A 17,899-nucleotide genomic window follows, 5' to 3' on the forward strand; every position below is an offset into this window, starting at 1 on the left:
GACCATACAGACAAGGGGTAGAACTTACACACAAATTTCCCTGACTTGGAAGCATGTGTCTGTCACATGCAGCGTCAGGCTCAGCCTGATTGATTCACTGCTGTACTGGAAGGACGGGGTCGCATATCTTATCCACACAGTTATGATATTGTATTCGATTTCCTGACCTTTAACTGATTCACCCTTTGCCCGTGTGAAATTAGTAAAATGGCTACATTAACATTTCTTTTAATGCTCTTTTTAAAAGAGTACATTTTTAAGCACGGAAATAATGCATTTAAATGTGCTCTATAAAATGTGCATTTGTTTATAATAGACCCAGAAAATTGCAAATGCAAAAGTACAATTGTTTTAGACAAGAGCAATTTTTGTATTTATAGTACTTATAACAGCTCCAAATACACATTTTAGTGTATATGTGTTGAGAAATGTGTTTTTAAATGTTGGTTTGTAATGTAGACATATCAAAAAATTCTCATTAATTGCAAGTATATCCTAGTAACTACCTATTTCTTGAATTAGAATAATATCTACCTCATTTTAATGACCAATATAGAGCAATTCATACATACGTAATTTATGAGTAGGAAGCAAGATGGAAAATAAACGTACAAGATGCTTAGTCTGTTACCTCAAAAGACAAACACCTTTATTTTATGTATTTGAACAATTGTGCTTGTTGTTTGCTCTGAACAATAAAGATGGAGATGGAGAGAAAGGAAAATAGAAAGATAAAATGGCAGGAAGGAAACAGAAGTAGAATTAATGGTAGTGGTTGGGGGAAATAACATTTATCCACATGACAAATAAAAATGAATGATTTTTTGGCAGAAATTTTTCATTAAGGTAGGACTGTGCCTTTTTTACTCATTTATAGTAAGCTTGAATGCCAGAAAAATGTTATTATTTTGCCTACTCTCATTTATTAAAATCATTTTTAAAATGTACTTCCCAGACATCCATCTGTCATATCAGAAAATAAGCTAATTTTCTCTTTCTTTGTTCCTTTTTTTTTAATATGCTAGGAGAAATTAGATAAACTAATGCAATTTATTACATATTTTCTCCACTACATAAAAATATATATAGTTATTAGAAAAACTTTAAAATAAAGAAAAATGGAGGAGAAAAATCAATATTCTCATTACCCAAAGAAAACAAATCTAAACATTTTGGGAATTTCCTTCCTTCCAGTCTTTTTTTTCCTCCCTATAACTACTTAGGCTTCAAACTAACATTTTTGCAAAGTGTTAAAATATCTAGAGTTCAATAATTATTAGGTATATCATTCTTGTTTTCTCCCAGATTGAAAAGAAGCAAGAAAATGCTTCAAGAACCCTTAGTTTATGCATCTTGCGCTGCATGCCACAGAAATAATGTTTTAGTCTAAACTGAGTTAATTCAACCTTGCATCCCTCACTGCTTTTGATGTATCCAACCATATGTGCGACAGAGCAGAGCTTCCGTATACTGTTCCCAAGTTTCTCTCCCAAGCGCATTGTAATGATGATGGAACCATGAAAGCAGTGTCAATGAAGAAATTGCACAATTCAGAGTGTCAGTGCAGGATAAATCCAATGAACCTCATGTCTCAGTAGGTATCCATTGGTTCCAAAATTGGAACATAATACATGGTAAGAATTTTCTTCTCTGGAGAGAGTAGCCAGTAACGTGCCTGTTTTGATTACATTAGTGTAATTTAAAGTGTAAGTTGCTCTCTGCCGTACTTAGTCTTTTACTAAAGATTGATGAGAAAACAGTCTCCGTAGTCCAGATGAAGGGAAATGTCGATCATTCTGTGGGAAATTCAGGATGTGTATGAGCAGACTTTGCACTGGAATGTGCCTTCCATGCTTTACCTCACTTTAAGTTTGTGCTGTGTGGTCGCTTTAGTGAGGACTCTGGAGACCTCAGAAGTTCAGCTCTGAAAGCCAGTAACTGAACTGTTTGACCCTGATTCTGTTGTCTCTAGTTGAGGCATGAGAGAAGTTCTTCTAGATTTGATAATGGAGATTTTATACTAACTATAACTGATATGGTTTACAGACTTAGACACTATAGACTGAAACAAATTATGTATGCTTATTCCGGTTTTAGCATTTGGTGCCTTCATACATGGGTGGCCAACCCAACGCAAGATGAAATAATGGGAGGTTTTGCAGCTTTGGCAATTTTATCCCACAGAGTCGGTGATTTCTTCTTCAGGAAAGTGCCTCTGGCCTGATGTTTTTATGACTTTTTGTTTGCCTTGATCTTCCCAAAGACTTCATAACCCAGCGCAGAACATCATCTAGTCATTATCTCCGGAAAGGCTCAATATTCTTGTGTGTCTTCATCTATTTCCCAAGAGGTTGACATCTACTTTTAGCTAATCAGAGAACTAGATTTTGCTGACTTCTCTAGGGTCTATTTTTCTCTGCCTCAGTTGTCTTATAGTTAGTGTCAACATTTTTGATGTGCACACACATATACATTTTTACTAATTGTATACAATGTCACTGGTTAATTTCTGTATTTTATTATTGCCTTGGAATACAGATCTATACAGCATGAAGACAGCATTCTCTGTTCGCCTTAGTTGATAATATGAAACTTAATGTTTACCTGTGCTTCCTTTTCCTTTCCCTTTCTCTTCAATGGGATCCATCTTCTGGGCCTCAAACAAGCCACCTGCTGTTTATTCTTTGATGTCGTTCTGCTTATGTAATCACTTGCTTCTCCAGTGGTTACTACTACTGTTTTGCTTACCAATTAGTGAATCAGGGTAATTCACAGACAGTCTCTTCCTTTAGTCTTTCTCTAACTATTGCATTTCCTTTACCTCCCATACATTCTTCCCTGATTCCTTGTACTCTCTTTATGGTCTGGAGGAGGGGACGGTAAACTTTTTCTGTAGAGGGCCGGATAGCAAATATTTTAGGTTTTGCTGGCTGTGCAGTTTCTGTTGCAGCTACTCAACTCTGCCATTGTCACACAAAAGCAGCCAGAGACAATATCTAAATGAATGGCCCAATAACGTCATTTACAAAAGGAGGCAGGAGACTGGATTTAGCCTGTGTGCCAGAGTTTGCCGACTCCTCTTCTGGACAATCATCTGCCAGGTCACTTGCCATTATCCTATAACATTAAGAATTTGTAAATATTTACATGTGCAGTTATGTTAATTATTAACCGTAAGGAAAAGCTAATAATAGTAATAACATTTCTTGAACACCTAATATGTCCTAGGCACTGTGTTAAGCATACATAGTACATGAATTATCTCATTTAATCTGCTCAGTGGTCTTATGAGGTGATTCTAATATTAGTCTTATTTATAGATGAAAAAATTGAGGCACAGAGAAGTCAAAATCTACAGTTAAAAATAAGGGGATCAGCCCCATGGCCTAGTGATTAAGTTCAGTGTGCTCTGCTTCAGCAGCCCAGGTTCGGCTTCTGGGTGAGGACTTAACACCACTCACTGGGGGCCGTGCTGTGGCGGCAACCTACAAACAAAACAGAGGAAGATCGGCACAGACATTACCTCAGGGTGAATCTTCTTGAGCAAACAAAACAAAACAAAACTACAGTTAAAAGGAATCCAAGTGGTCTCTCTTCAGAGCCCACTCTAGTAACCATCGTTCAGTATTACGTCCCAAACACCAGAACATGTGACTCCATGTGTGAGGACTATAAACCCAATGGCACCGTGGTCAAAATGGCTGTTTGAGTTTGTTTCAACTGGTTATAACCAAAGAAATAACAACAATGCCATTGTTGATTGCTTGCTCCTCAATGATGTTAAAGGTTAAGTATAACTACTTCAGAAACCACTGGAAAGCATTTAGCCAAGGTAACCGCCTTTTCTTCTTATTGCTGCTTTTTAATTATCACAGAGAATTGAAAGGGGAAATTTAACTGATAATGCAAAACATAGTTTTATAGAGCACTGACATAGTTCCTTAGCTCTCCATTCACGTGATTAGTGTAGGCAGCAAATCAACAACTTCTAGCTTTTGGCCGAAATTTTGGGCTGGGGTAGAACACCCTCAGGAGTTTACTCTGACTGAGACCTGTAAACAGCATGCCCCTTCTTTGCTTGGTAGAATGCAGTCACCCATATTATACCTTCAAGTGGAGCCCTCTGCCTCTGTGATAAATGAGTGTATATTTTTAAAAATATCTAAGTCTGTATAAGAAAGCTACAAAAAGCTTTCTCTTAAGTGAACTAGTTCAAGAGCAGCCTGTACATGGCACTGCCCTCAGAACTTTTGAGGGAATGTTTTTATGCAAAGATGAATAAATGAATAAATGTTCTCTGAGCACCTATTACGTAAAAATATTTATGCATTACTTAGTATGTAACAGTACTTTTAAATGGGGGAGAAATCAAACATCTATTATACAATTTTAAAAAACCCCAATAACCTTTCAAAAAAACCTGATTACAAAAAGAAATGTTCACTGTAGAAAACCTGAAGAATAAAAAGGGAATGCGGAAAGTAATTTAAAAATCCTCTTTAATTCCTCACCCAAAGAGAATCATGTTACCAATCTGATATGCTTCACAGTTTCTTGTGCATACTCTGCTTGTAGCTCAATACATACTGTATCTGTAGACCGTTATGGGGATAACACAGAATATAGCTTTACGTCTTCTTTTACCATTCAGCATTATAGAGTGAGCATTTTCCGTATTATTAAGTGTTATGCAAAAGGACCATTTTATTGTAACATCATTTAAATTGTACATTACATTCTAATTCCTGCCCGCTAGGTATCAGGATTTCCTTCTCACAATTATCTGGTACTCACTTGAAATCCTCATCAAAATGGCTTCTTTAAGAAATGAGGAGGGGCTGGCCTGGTGGCTCAGCGGTTAAGTGCGCACATTCCGCTTTGGTGGCCCGGGGTTCACCAGTTTGGATCCCGGGAGTGGACATGGCATTGCTTGGCAAGCCATGCTGTGGCAGGTGTCCCACATATAAAGTAGAGGAAGATGGGCACGGATGTTAGTTCAGGGCCAGTCTTCCTCAGCAAAAAGAGGAGGATTGGCAGCAGATGTTAGCTCAGGGCTAATCTTCTTCAAAAAATAGAAAGAAAGAAATGAGGAAAGTTGATACCTTTCCATTAAAAACAGTTAAAATAAAATCTTTGTGGGTTTAATTTTGGTTATCTGGAAAATTCACTTATGCAAAACTTATAACAGTAAATAAATGAGCTGTTAATGAATGCAGATCATGTCTGGTCCAAAAATGTCTATCTGAATATAATCACTATTCCTTTAAGTCGATGCATAAAGATGGAAGCTGTGGTGTCAATAAAGCTGCACTTTTAAATGAAAATTCTAAGGACCACAGATATATAGTCAAATAAAAGGAAATTGATTACCTGGTAAAATTAATTAATAGGAATAATTGCTGTGATTCACATTCTCAAGTACTTTTTTTCAAATTAACATTTTTAATCTTGCCACTCCCTTCCCCTTCAAAATATACACACACAATACATGTTCAACACACACACAACAAACACATGCTCACAAGCCACACCCATGTTCCTGGATTAGTCAGTAGAGTCTCCATTTTTCTATACAGCTTAACCATAACATTTAGTGACAGATATTTTTCATATCCTGTCATATCTAACTTGTAGAATCATGTACATATGGTGAATTTTGGTACAAAATCATGGCCAGATTTTTCTTTAAAGCACCAATCAAAACATTTTGATCGTTCATTTAATATAAGCAATAAAACTCCTTACTTTACCTTTTTTGTAACTTTGTAAAATGTGATTTTTGAGGGGGGAGTGGGGTGGGTTGGTTTCACTGTGTCAAAAAACATCTTGAATGCCTCTGTCTTTTTTTCCCTCTTTCTTGAAGGTTCTTTGACTTGGAATTCAGCTCAAAATTCTGAGTCTAACTAAAATTCAATTTACTTCTTAATCCCATAAGGGGATACAATAGCTGCTACACATTCAGGCAGAGTCAAAAATCTACAAATTTTTACTTTTAATCATGTTTTCTCTGTCTCTAATTTCCTGTGTAAGAAAACATTCTCTTGGACAATTACCCCTGTAATGGCCTTGCCAGAATCAATTTCAACTTCAGCTATCTCAGAGAGTTCAGTAGCAGTCTGAGATTTTTTTCCCTGCAATTTTCATTTTGTTGCACAAGAAACCGAAGTTTCTTTTTTTGTTGCCCTCTCAAATGCACTCACGTATCGTTAAATACACATAGACATATAGGTATCAGCATTTTCTATTAGGACAATGTTCAGACTGTCTCCAACTTACAAGTGGGTCAAGTTCGAAAAATCCTGTTATCAGTCATTTGAAGCATGTTACACATTTCCTCAGAGAAATAATGGTAGCATTCAAGGGTAGATTTCAAGAAAAATAAAAAGTAATTTAAACTATAATGCATCAATATAAAGCACTTTAAGCAATATTTTAATGGCACCTAGCCACCAGTGATAATAAGAAATTAATTCTGAATTCCAGTAACAGATACCAGGAACACATCTCTCTCTATTCAGTGGTTTCTCTGCAGGTGACAGAAGGAATGGCATGTGGGGTTAGGGTGGAATGGGTGACAAAGGCTTGCATAATCTCTATGGCCAATATCTTGTTAAAACTCTACAGCTTCAAAAGGAAACACATTTCTCCAGATAAATCACACCCTGTGGGATCCAAACTGAGGAAAAAGGGATAAATTCATCCAGGAGAAATGGGAGCTCTAGTCCTCAACAGTATATTCATTGGCCTGGTGTTTGTATATCAGATTTTTTTTTCCTACTGAGAAGAGGGTGAACTTCTTCTGAATAACATAAAAATGTAACGAAATTCAACTTGTATAACACTGGGGGCTCAGAAGGTATTCTCAGACCATGATTGCAACAGAGGGAAGTTCATAATCAGAAGCGCCCACGAAGCTTGCTGCAAGGAGGCAGGTGAAAACATCACTTCCTTAGTGAACACAACACCACTGAGAGATGAAACGGCAACTTCACGGCATGTGAGCAGCCAATTCACTTCCTGTACCCAATGTATGCACCACTCACCAAGCGCCCCATTGTTGCCTGCTGAGCCAGAATCAGGTTTTAGAAACTTTTCCTACAATAGTGCTTCATTCTTTTCATAAAAAGGAATACATCAATAAAAAATTAATCATAGAAAGAATCAATCAATCAATGTAATCTACCATATTATCACATTAACCAAGAAAAAACACATGATTGTATCAAGAGATGCAAAAAAAAGCATTAGACAAAATTCATCCATGATAAGGACTCTCAGCAACCTGGAATAGAAGAGAGCTTCCTCAACCTGATAAAGGGCTGTAGGTTTTCATGGAAGAATGCCAGACCTCACTCAGGGTCAGGAATAGTGTCTGTTCCTATCAGCCAGACTGAAAAACCTTATGATTCACAGAGCATTGAATAGAGGCAAATTCCCTCAAACTGATAAGTGGCATCTACGGAAATGCTACAGGTAACATCATATTTAGTGATGAAAGACTAGATGCTTTCCCACTAAGATCAAGAAAAAGATAAAGATGTCTGCTCTTACCTCTTCCATTCAACATTGTATTGGAGGTTCTAGGCAGCACAAAGAAGAAGAAGAAGAAACAAAGGACTTCCAGATTTGGAAGAAAGAAGCAAAATTGTTCTTATTTGTGGACAACATGATCATCTTTGTTGAAAATCCTACGGAATTTACAAAACAAAAGACACTAGAACTTGTAAGTGTGTTTTGTAAGGTGGCAGGATATAAAATCAATGTAAAAGATAATTATATTTTTACATACAATCAGAAAATGAAATTTAAATAATATCTCCATAACATTACTACAAGAAAATTTGAAAGACCTAAATAAACGTAGCAATATATCATGTTCATTGGTTGGAAGACTCAGTGAAGTTAAGATGGCAGTTCATCCCAACTTCGTCTATAGATTCAATGCAATCCCAATCACAGGTGTCTTCCTTTGTCAAAATGTACCAAATTGTATACTTTAAACATTTGCAATTTATTGTATGTTAGTTATACCTCCATAAAACTGTTAAATTACAAAGAAAAAAATCAGCATTACAGACTCTTATTCAATCCTTCGGAGAAGAAGTCAGCTGGATGGATACTTCCATTTCACACCACAAAAGATTACTAGTGTTCAATAATGGTTTCTAAACAGATGGAAGGTTAAAGAAAGACTATTTTATCTTGTCTAACCCAGCTACTTTTATCAAACTATATTGATCATTTTTTAAGATTAAAAAAATTAAAATGGGCTATTTATTGGCAATAGTGAAGAAAAAGGCAAAGGTATGATGATCTATCCAGGCTTTCCCACTTCTGCTCTTAGAGCTAAAGACTCTGAAGTTCCAGGCATCTCCAGCTCAAGAATGGATGTGACTGGTGATGGTGAGCCATCTTGGACCATTCAAGGCTCCCAGCTAAAAAGAAGGCATCTCTCATTTTAGGTCTTTAAAGAGAAAGCACAGCACTCACCTCCAGACCCACACTCGGTCTCTTATCCTGCTCCCATTTCTCTCTGCTCCTGCCAACCCAGGCCAGCTGCTGACTGCTCCTTCATACCCATGGTCAGGGCTCATCTCATCAGCTGACTCACTTGTAGAAAATTTGTAGGTTCTAGTTCCTTATCTGCATTGGGAGAGAGCATTTAAGCAGTGTGTAGAATCCCATCATTGCTGCACTCAAGTTATGCTCTCCAGCACAGAGTAATAGCTGATCCACATTCTAAAAAACCCCAAAAAAGCCCACAAAACTATAGCCAAACTATGAGGTATGGCTCTTACTACTCTCACTTCTCAAAGTGAGAAAAATTCTATTAAAAAAAAATCAATATATTATATAACAAAGGCTTTGGAAAAATCTCCACTCACTCTCCTTTCTTCACCAATCAAGGGGAGATGAAAATGAACAGAATTTTAAGGAGCGTTTTAAACACTAAGAGGCTGTACGAACTTGGGCAAGCGACAACTCGTCAGTCCTTGATTTTCCTAGCTGTAGAAATGAAATGAAAAGATTATACAGAATGATCTCGAAGGTCTCATTCAATTCTATGCAGACACATATGGTCCAAGGCCTTAGTGGGTTTGCAATCTGGTCCGAGTAGAAGACTAACCATCCTGAAAAAACAGTGAGCATTACTAGAAAAAATACAATTAGGTGTTCAATTATGTGGTACAGATGCTGAGCGTTCTTGGAATTTGGTGCACAGTAGTTTCTGAGGTTGGAGAAACAAGTCAAGGCTTCATGGAGAAGTGGTGGTTTCATCTGGGTCTCAGACATGACTTATTAACGTTGTAATTCCAAAATCTATTGGGACAGTGGCTAATTTTCAGGGCAGGAACTGTGTCTTCCTAATCGTTGTACTTTTTCTCCCTAGAGGTCCTTGTCTACACCATTGGATTTAGCTCCAAATCCAGTCTATCTTGCCCTGTTTACTGTGGACTCATGCATGCTAGTCCAACTACATTGTAAGTTTTTTGAGAGCCGGGCCTCTACTCTAGTATTTTTCTGTATCCAGATCCATCAATTCTGTGTTTTAATAACAGAGTAAATCATACTCTTTATGACACAGCCCTTTTCAAACTCTTTTCATAGAACCGAAATAAATTTAAAGTATGTGATATGGGCAGCTTCAAAGGAAAAGAAGTTACCAAAAGAGAAAGAGGAAGAGACTGGAGAGAAGATGGCGATGGTGCATGCTTGTGTGGCACGTACGTACCACAAAAGGCACATATACACCCACGTGTATACCATCCTTAGTGGTCATGGGCTGATTGCAAGAATATGAGCCTCAAGTGTTTTGGTTGTTTTCTTTTACTTGTTTTTGTTTATCTCTACACCTTCTACTCTGTTTGCTGTCTTTTAAAATCCTCCCTCGACTCTTTATAATTTGGGGTATCCCATGCTGAGGTCATTAGAAGATTGTAGTCTAGTGACAACCCTGTGTGCATCCTTCCCCCAGCCTCCAGTATGGAGCGGGGCATAGGTTGATGCTTTATAAAATATCGGTTTCTTTATCTATTTATTTATCCCTTCAATTTGATTTTCCTTAGGTAATTGAAATCCTGTTTGCCTGACTGGTTTATCGTAGTATCAAATTTCAAAGCATGGTTAATTCCGATGTAGCAATTGGCTGAGGCTAGAGGCCCCACTGAACCTAGACCTACCTGAACAGTATAGAAATTCGAGACACGATGGCTTAAGGAGCTTGAGCTTGGAGCTTGAGTATGGCTCATGATTAGGCTCTGTGCAGAGTATAGGTCATGAAGTGTGTAGTAGATTGTATTAATGGCCCCATATGCTCTTCATTCCTTTCTGAACTTGTGCCATTTGCAATGTAATTTTGCAGTTTTAGTAAAGAGGTGAGAACTCTACTTCCCCTCCTCTTCATTTTGGCCTGGACTTGTAACTTGCTTTGGCCAAGTGAATACAGCAGAAGTAACAGTGTGCCAGTTCCAAGTCTAGGCCTCAGGAAGCCTGGCACGTTCCCACTTGCTCTGCTCTTGCTCCTCTGCCGTGGCCATGAGAACATACTAGATGAGCCTGCTGGAGGCTGAGACGTAAGAACAGAGCTGAGTTGCCCCATCATCCCAGCCAAAGCCAACCAAACATAAGACCCCAAGTGTGTGTGTAAACCCTGTCAAGATCAGCTGAGCCCAGCCCATGTCAACCGCAAACATGTGAGCCCCCAAAATGCTCACTGATGGATGCCACTAGGGTTTTGAGGTTGTATGTTATGCAGCATTATTATGGCTATACATAACCCAGACAAAGGGCTTCACTGCAGCCAGGGAATGTGGGCCTGGTGTTAAACTGCAGCTCCTAGAGTTACCTAGAGTTACCCAGTGCTGGGGGAGTATTCCTCAGGCTTGTTGGTCCTCTTAGCTGATATCTGGAAGCAGAACTGGCCTCTTTTAGATGGATAAAGTTAGAGAGGTTCTTGGGTGAGCTGAGGGTACAAAAGTCCTCAAGGTGGAGATATTGTCCTTCCTGCTAAAAAGGAGGTGGTTCTTTTTAGGGCTCAGGTGATTAATAAGAAAAAAATAAAATAGAGATGAGCATATTTTGTAAGTAGGCCATGCCAATTCCACTGTATTTCAGGTAACTTACAGGAAATAAAACAAAACCATGACAACTAAATGTAGTACAATTCCTATCTTAGATATGATGACATTTGGATCTGTTAAAATGTCTTGAATGGATGGACTGATCTATTCATTAATGCAACAAATATTTATTCAGCAACTACTATATGCCAGACACTATTTTGGATACTGGAACAAAATGTAATATCATCCTCTACTTGTGGAGCTTCTGTTCTAGTGGAGAGACAGATACAATAATCAATAAACATAATAAGTAAATCATATAATATGCTGAAAGGTGATACATGCTATTGGAAAGAGGAAAAAATCGCGAAAGGTGAGGGACATTGAGAGTGCCACAGGGGAGGGTTGGAGGCAGTTACGATTTAAAGGTGACACTTAAGCAAAGACTTGGAGGCCAGAAAGAGGTAGGTGTGCGAAGATTGAGGAAGAGGGTCCGGGCAGAGCAGCTGCTGCAGTAAAGGCCCTGACGTGAGACCTTGCCTCATATTTAAAGAACAGCAAGAAGCCACTGTTGCTGAATAATGAGCTGGGGGTGGAAGAGTAATAAGAAAAGTCAGAGGGCAACATTGTCTGAAGTCTTGAAGGCCATCATGAGAACTTCGCTTCATACTTGAAGAGAAAATGGGAGCCCTGGGAAGGTTTTGAGCATGAAGATGGTCATAATCTGACTAGACTCTCTGCTGGGTGAGGCTAGACTGCCGTGGGGTATGGTGGAGACCAGTTAGGAGGCCACAGCAGAAATCCAGGCCACATATGATGCCCTGGCCACACGGCTGATGAGAAGGGCGTGAATTCTTGGTATACGTTAAGGTACAGCCCAAAGGATTTGTTGATGGATGGGATGTGGGGGATGAGACAGAGAAGAGGCAAGGATGACAGCGAGGATTTGGGCTTGAGAAACTAGAAGAATAGGGTTGCCCCTGCCCGAGGTAGGAAAACTGTGGGAGGAGCAGGGTGTAGAGAAAAGAGTAGGAGTTCACTCTGGACATGTTATGGTTGAACTGTCTATTAGACATTCACATAGAGATATCCTATGTGAAGTAATACTAGGATCTAGCTTTCTGAACTCAGTAGAAAACCCAGATTCTCCTTTTAAAACATACATTCAAACCCAGAAACCCATAGATTTCTGATTTTCTATAAAGGTGGTGATTATTAATATCTGTTTACTTTAGCTTGTCTTTCAAATGGTATCTCTATTTTATTGACCTACGCTTTTCATACACAGTGTAATTGTTCCTCATCAGGATAGACCCAGTTATTTATTTCCAAATTACAAATTTTGTTTGGTGACATAAATTACCAATCAATATCACAAAATCTCTCAAAGCATCCCCCACATCATTTCAAATGCAAAGTAACAACAAAGTTGAGGAAACCAACGCACCATCATATTGTATATTTAAGGTTTTAATTTTAGATACACCTAAATTTATTTTATTCATCCAACAAACATTATTGAATAACTACTGTAAGCCTGGCATTGTGCTGGATACCAGAGTGGCTAGAGATTATTTTTTTTAAATGCCCTCTTTTCACATTTAGGAGCCTGTACGACACAGTGGTACGGGTGATGGAGAGAGTAAGGAGTCAGTGAATAGACTGAAATATTCATTAGAATACAACCAACTGCTATAAATAAAGGTTTGAAGAAATTGCTGGGGGAGCGCTGGAGGGAAGCACTATCTTTCTTTCCTTCATCCCATGTGCAAAGTCCATCTCCAGTTCTGCAGACAACTCCTTGATTTACTAGTTCTTAGATTCAACCCTTCCTCATTTCTACCCCAGCAAGAGGCGCTGAGCAGGCTCAGAAACAACGGGCAGAAATGGGTTAATTAAATCAAGTAATCACAGCTTCTGGGTTACCCTCCCAGATAACAACGTTTTAACCCTGAAAGAGTGACTACTCCGGGGCTGGTCCCCTGGCCTAGTTGTTAAGTTTAGCTCCCTCCGCTTCACTGGCTGGGGTTCAGTTCCCGGGCATGGACCTACACAACTTGTCAGTGGCTATGCTGTGGTGGCCACCCACATACAAAATAGAGAAAGATTGGCACAGATGTTAGCTCAGGGTGAACCTTCCTCATGAAAAAAAAATGTGACTACTTAAGCTTGAATTCTGGTAGTGAGTGATGCTTCATGGGGCAGGATATGGGAGGAAGTGAGCTTCTCAGGTCTCACACCAGGGTGGCTGCCTTCTTTACTTCAGCACATTTGCCTGGGTCTTCCTGCTTGCTTTCTTGGAAGCCTAGAGCTCCTCCAAGTATTGTACACATTCAATAAAGAACATGATATGACCCCCCAAATGCCATATTTTATAAAAAGAGGTCCGGTCCTGATCATTTGCACATGAAAAACTGAGGGAGTTTCCCTGTTCAGATGAGGACCTGGGCTCTGCATTCAAATCTCAGGTCCATAGCTTGACACCAAGTGCCTTGGGTGAGTTACTCAGTTGTCTTATGCGCTGGTTTCTTAATAGGGGGTTACAACAGTAATAGGGTTGCTGAGAGGATCATATGAGATACGAGGTAATCCAATAAAGCTTGGTGCAAGGTAGGTGCTCAATAAACATTAGGCATTTCTATTTTCTCATTTTGATCCTTGATTTTACAATTCAGATTTTGGTGGGTCTAAAGCCTAGGCTGATTGTATAAAACAAGAGAGCTGTGTAGCAGGGCATCGAATGTCCCCCTAAGCCGTACATTTCACGATCCCCCCACGTAGACTGCATCAGGAAACTGGATGTCTAGACATTTTATGAAATGTCCACTAGGTGGCAACATGTTGTCGTATTTACTGTCCTCTCTCTAAATTTGGTACAGGAATCCTGGGAGACCACATTCATCTCATCTGATAATTAAGAATTTTGTTATCACAAACAAAAGTGGGCTGGCTATGGTCATTATTTTAAGGAAAAAACCCCTCCAATTAGTGGCTTCTTGTTTAAAAAATAACACTTGTTATTCACATGTTTGAATTGTATCATAAGAGCAGTACAACGTTAACTATTACACTCTAGGATGTCTCTATTTCCTATTCTTAGGCTCTTATTTATTTGATTTTTAAATATTGTGTTTTAAGTTGTTGGTTGCCTGACAAAGGATGAAGAATTTGGGAGATGTTCATCTCCATGATTCAAAAAATTTCATTGCATGCCCTTCTTCATTTGCCATAACATTAACAACTTACAGAGACAAAGGATAAAAAGATTTTCTTTTCATAGATTTCTTGTTCTTAGATCAAAGTATTGATGCAGACAAAAAAGTCAGGAACAGCACATGGGATCAATTGTGTGACCAAAAAAAGGGTCGACTTTTTCACAAATATCAAAGTGATCTCTATAAAATGAACGTCTATTTTGCCTTCTTTTGCCATTCCTTTGTAGTGTGTTTATCTGGAGAAGCATTAAAAAAAGAATATGGGAAGAATCAGTTGATGAGTCTGACATGGAAAGAAGCTTCGGGAAGCAGCCATCAACCAGAGAGGAGGGAACAAAAATAAGGGTTTGTGGATGAGGGAGAAAATATTCCTAGTGATGTGAATTAGCAATGAAGAATCCATCCTGAAGCAGGGCTTAGGTGTATCTGTGAAACACAATTACATAACAAAACCATTAAAAGGAGACAGTTTAGGAAATACGTGTTCAATGAAGTTTTATGTTACTTTATAAAATATATATTTGAGTACATTACTGAGAGTGCCATGACACACTTGATTGCTTACTTAGATTTACTGGAAAGCATTAAATGGACTGGGGGATACTTGGCATTAGCAAATGAAGTTCCAGAACAAGTGCTGTCTGCGGGCATTGCTTTGGAAATCCCACTGCCTGGAATAAAACAATAATATATTCTTGATCGATATACATGCTAAGTCTACTTTTTAATTAAAACAGTCATTAACGATCCAACTATTGCCTGGAAATTAACCTCTGGCCTATTATAAAATTAGCATTCTCAAATTCATATTTGAAAGCAACCTTTTAAAACCACTTTTGCTGTTGTTAGTGATGGTGCTGGGTCTGTGGTTGGTAAAGGAGGTATATTGATTACAACACCTATTATTGAGAAAGAGTCATCCAGCATAAGCCTCCAATTATACTGGAAGTCACCCTGTGGTAATAATATAAATTTTGCAAAGGTTGTATAGTAGGGTTTTATCTGTTTGTTTTGCAAAGGGATATACTGTCAGTACATGAATGGTTTAGAATTGTTTAAAGTTGTAGTTGATGAGAGCTGGAAATGGCCTAAGCAAGGACAAAGTATATCATTCTTCATTCAACAAATATTTATTGACTTCTTGATCTAGGCCTTAAGATGGTAATACATAAATATCCTCAAATGTTGTCTAGTCAGGTTTCATCTGTTTGTTTTGCAAAGAATACACTGTCAGGACATGAATGGTTTAACACTACTTGAAGTATAGTTGCTGAGAGCTAGAAACTTAACCTTAGCAAGGAGAAAGTAGATCATTGTTCATTAAACAAATATTTATTGACTTCCTGCTATGGGCCTTAGGAATTCAGTGGTGATCCAAATAGACGTGCTCTCTGCCCTCACAATTGCTCATAGATTCTCATAGGAAAACAGAAAATAAGAAGACAATTGTAATACGTGTCGCCATGATGGGAAAGCAGGCTAGTGGAAATTTGAATTAAAAGGAGAAAGCTTACCCAAAGTACGCTTTTAAATTTAAGTCTACTAAATAGATGACTTGGACAAGTACAACAAAAAAACAAACAAAAACCGTCTTGTTTAATGTAATTAATGAATGATCTTTCACATAATTAGTAACCATGTTGCAACTACCAATTTGTCTCCTTCAAGCTAGCACAGAATCTATAAAAGAAACTCTTTATCTGATCCTCACCTCATTGAGCCTCTAGTGTCCACTCCATTGACAAAATCTGTGAGCAATACTCACCTCCTCTGGGTACGAGCAGCTCAGAAGGTATCTCTCTGGAAACCCCAGACACTTCTGCTCACACTAGTGAGTTGCATGCTTATTATGTTTCAATCACACTTTTTTCCAAACCTATTTATGCCAATTTCCCTCTACATTTTAGTTTTGAAGTTTATTTAAACACTATAAAAACTGATGTAGAGCAAAAATGAGTAGTTTTTATGAAAAATAAGTTGAATTCTTTGAAAAGACTCAAAGGTGAGTGGCTAAAAATTTCTTACTTTCAAAATAGGTAAAGGTAAGAAAACGAGTGCATTAGGAGAAACAGTAAAAATCTGGAAGGGTCCTGCAGATAGTTTCACAAGTGTGTCTAAATCCTTGCTTTTCTTTAAAAGAACTGAATTTGGACATTTTAGGCCACACCCATTTGGGTGTTTATTTAGAATCAAGACGCCCCAAGATGACTCATCAGAGATCAGCCACTTACTCAAAGACTTGGACTCTGCCTTAAAATACTGGTAAATAAATATATACTTAAATTTTAAGTTAAAGTATTTACATAGCATTTTTTATCATTCTACCACTGTAACCGACTTTGTGGATCCCACTGTAATTTTTTTCACTGAAAAATTCTTTAAAGATTAGGCAAACATCTCCTGCTTCCATTTCTTTACCCTTCTAACTCCTTAATCTCTTAAATCAAGACTTCAGCGATCTCAAATGGTTCCGTTGCCAGCCTAACCACAGAGCCAGTGGGCTGCTCTCGCCTGTCTTTCATTTCTCTCCATTCCTTCTCCATTCCCTGTTCAGTACAAGTTCAGGCCCTTACATTTTGCAGAACCCCCCCAGCTAGCCCACTGCCTCCTGTCTGCCCTGTACATCGATGCCAGCTTAATCTTCCTAAAGTACAGTTCTGTTCAAGTTACTCAAGTCCTACCTGCAAGGTCTGCAGGGCCTTGCAGAGGTAGGTTTGATAAAAGGGGGTGGGCAAGGGGGAGGAGGATGGCAATAAGGATGCATGGAGGGGTTCCAGAGGTAAGTTCAATGAACCACGTAGAACAAGTCAGCAGAGTTAGCAGAAAAGCCAAACCATGGTTGAGGGGGAGCCAAGAAAACTGTCAAATGTGAGGACTGAAGGGTGAGATTGAGAGAAAAATTCAGAAATGAAAATAGGGTTCGAGGACAGGAACATGGACTATATATTGAATGTGATCTGAATAACAAGAAGGTCCCAAATAGCAACAGGGAGTGCTGAGGTTGGCTTTCTCTGAGCTGCTCAGGATTGGAGCTTCCAAGTAGGCCTGGGACTGGGGCTGACTTTAGGAGCTGTGATGTGTTTTCAGTTTTCTACCTATCTTTGGGGATTCCTTGGAAAACTATCTGTCCGCACTGCATGCATACTCAATGGGGCTGTTTACCAAGATGCTCTTCCTAATGTTGGTCAAATGACGAACGAGTGACACATAAAGACCAATAAGATTCTCTCTCTTGGAAATTTGAATGTTGGGTGGAGAGAATAAAAACATTTGGAGTTGACTCACTCTAACAGAAGTGCCTTGGAAAGACTTCCGTTGGGTCCTGCTCCTTGATCCTAGTCTAGTAGAGCTATCTGGGTTTTCTCCTTCCTGAGAACTGGTTGTTCAGCTTTTCCTTTGATTCTGTGACCTCCTTCCAATTAATTAATCCAATTAATTGTGTTTGGGGCAGTTTCTGTTTCATGCTACCTGAAAGCTTTCATTGATTCTCCAGCTTAAGAACTATCCTGGCCTGCATCTATGTGGCTTTTCTGGCCAAACACTCAATGGTTCTCTATGATCTGGCATATTAAGTGTATATTCCTCACCACGGAGTTTCAGGCCTTGCAAAATATAGTAATG

At 38.6% G+C, this 17,899-nt stretch overlaps 1 long non-coding RNA gene across 2 annotated transcripts in view; it reads right to left on the reverse strand.

The window, feature by feature from the left end:
* Window positions 1–630: 630 nt before the first annotated feature.
* The window catches only part of LOC139045642 (uncharacterized), a 35,759-nt gene continuing 18,490 nt past the window's right edge, over window positions 631–17,899 (reverse strand). Inside the window, exons 2-5 of one of the 2 annotated variants that reach the window (XR_011504393.1) lie at window positions 8,491–8,643; window positions 7,552–7,688; window positions 4,795–5,062; window positions 631–3,485 (exon numbers count right to left, since the gene is read on the reverse strand). This is a non-coding gene — a long non-coding RNA (uncharacterized lncRNA). The remainder of the gene's footprint in view (window positions 3,486–4,794; window positions 5,063–7,551; window positions 7,689–8,490; window positions 8,644–17,899) is intronic. The other variant, XR_011504394.1, reaches the window with a different exon arrangement.

This window comes from Equus asinus, chromosome 7, assembly GCF_041296235.1.
Source record: "Equus asinus isolate D_3611 breed Donkey chromosome 7, EquAss-T2T_v2, whole genome shotgun sequence".
Taxonomy (NCBI): Eukaryota; Metazoa; Chordata; class Mammalia; order Perissodactyla; family Equidae; genus Equus; species Equus asinus.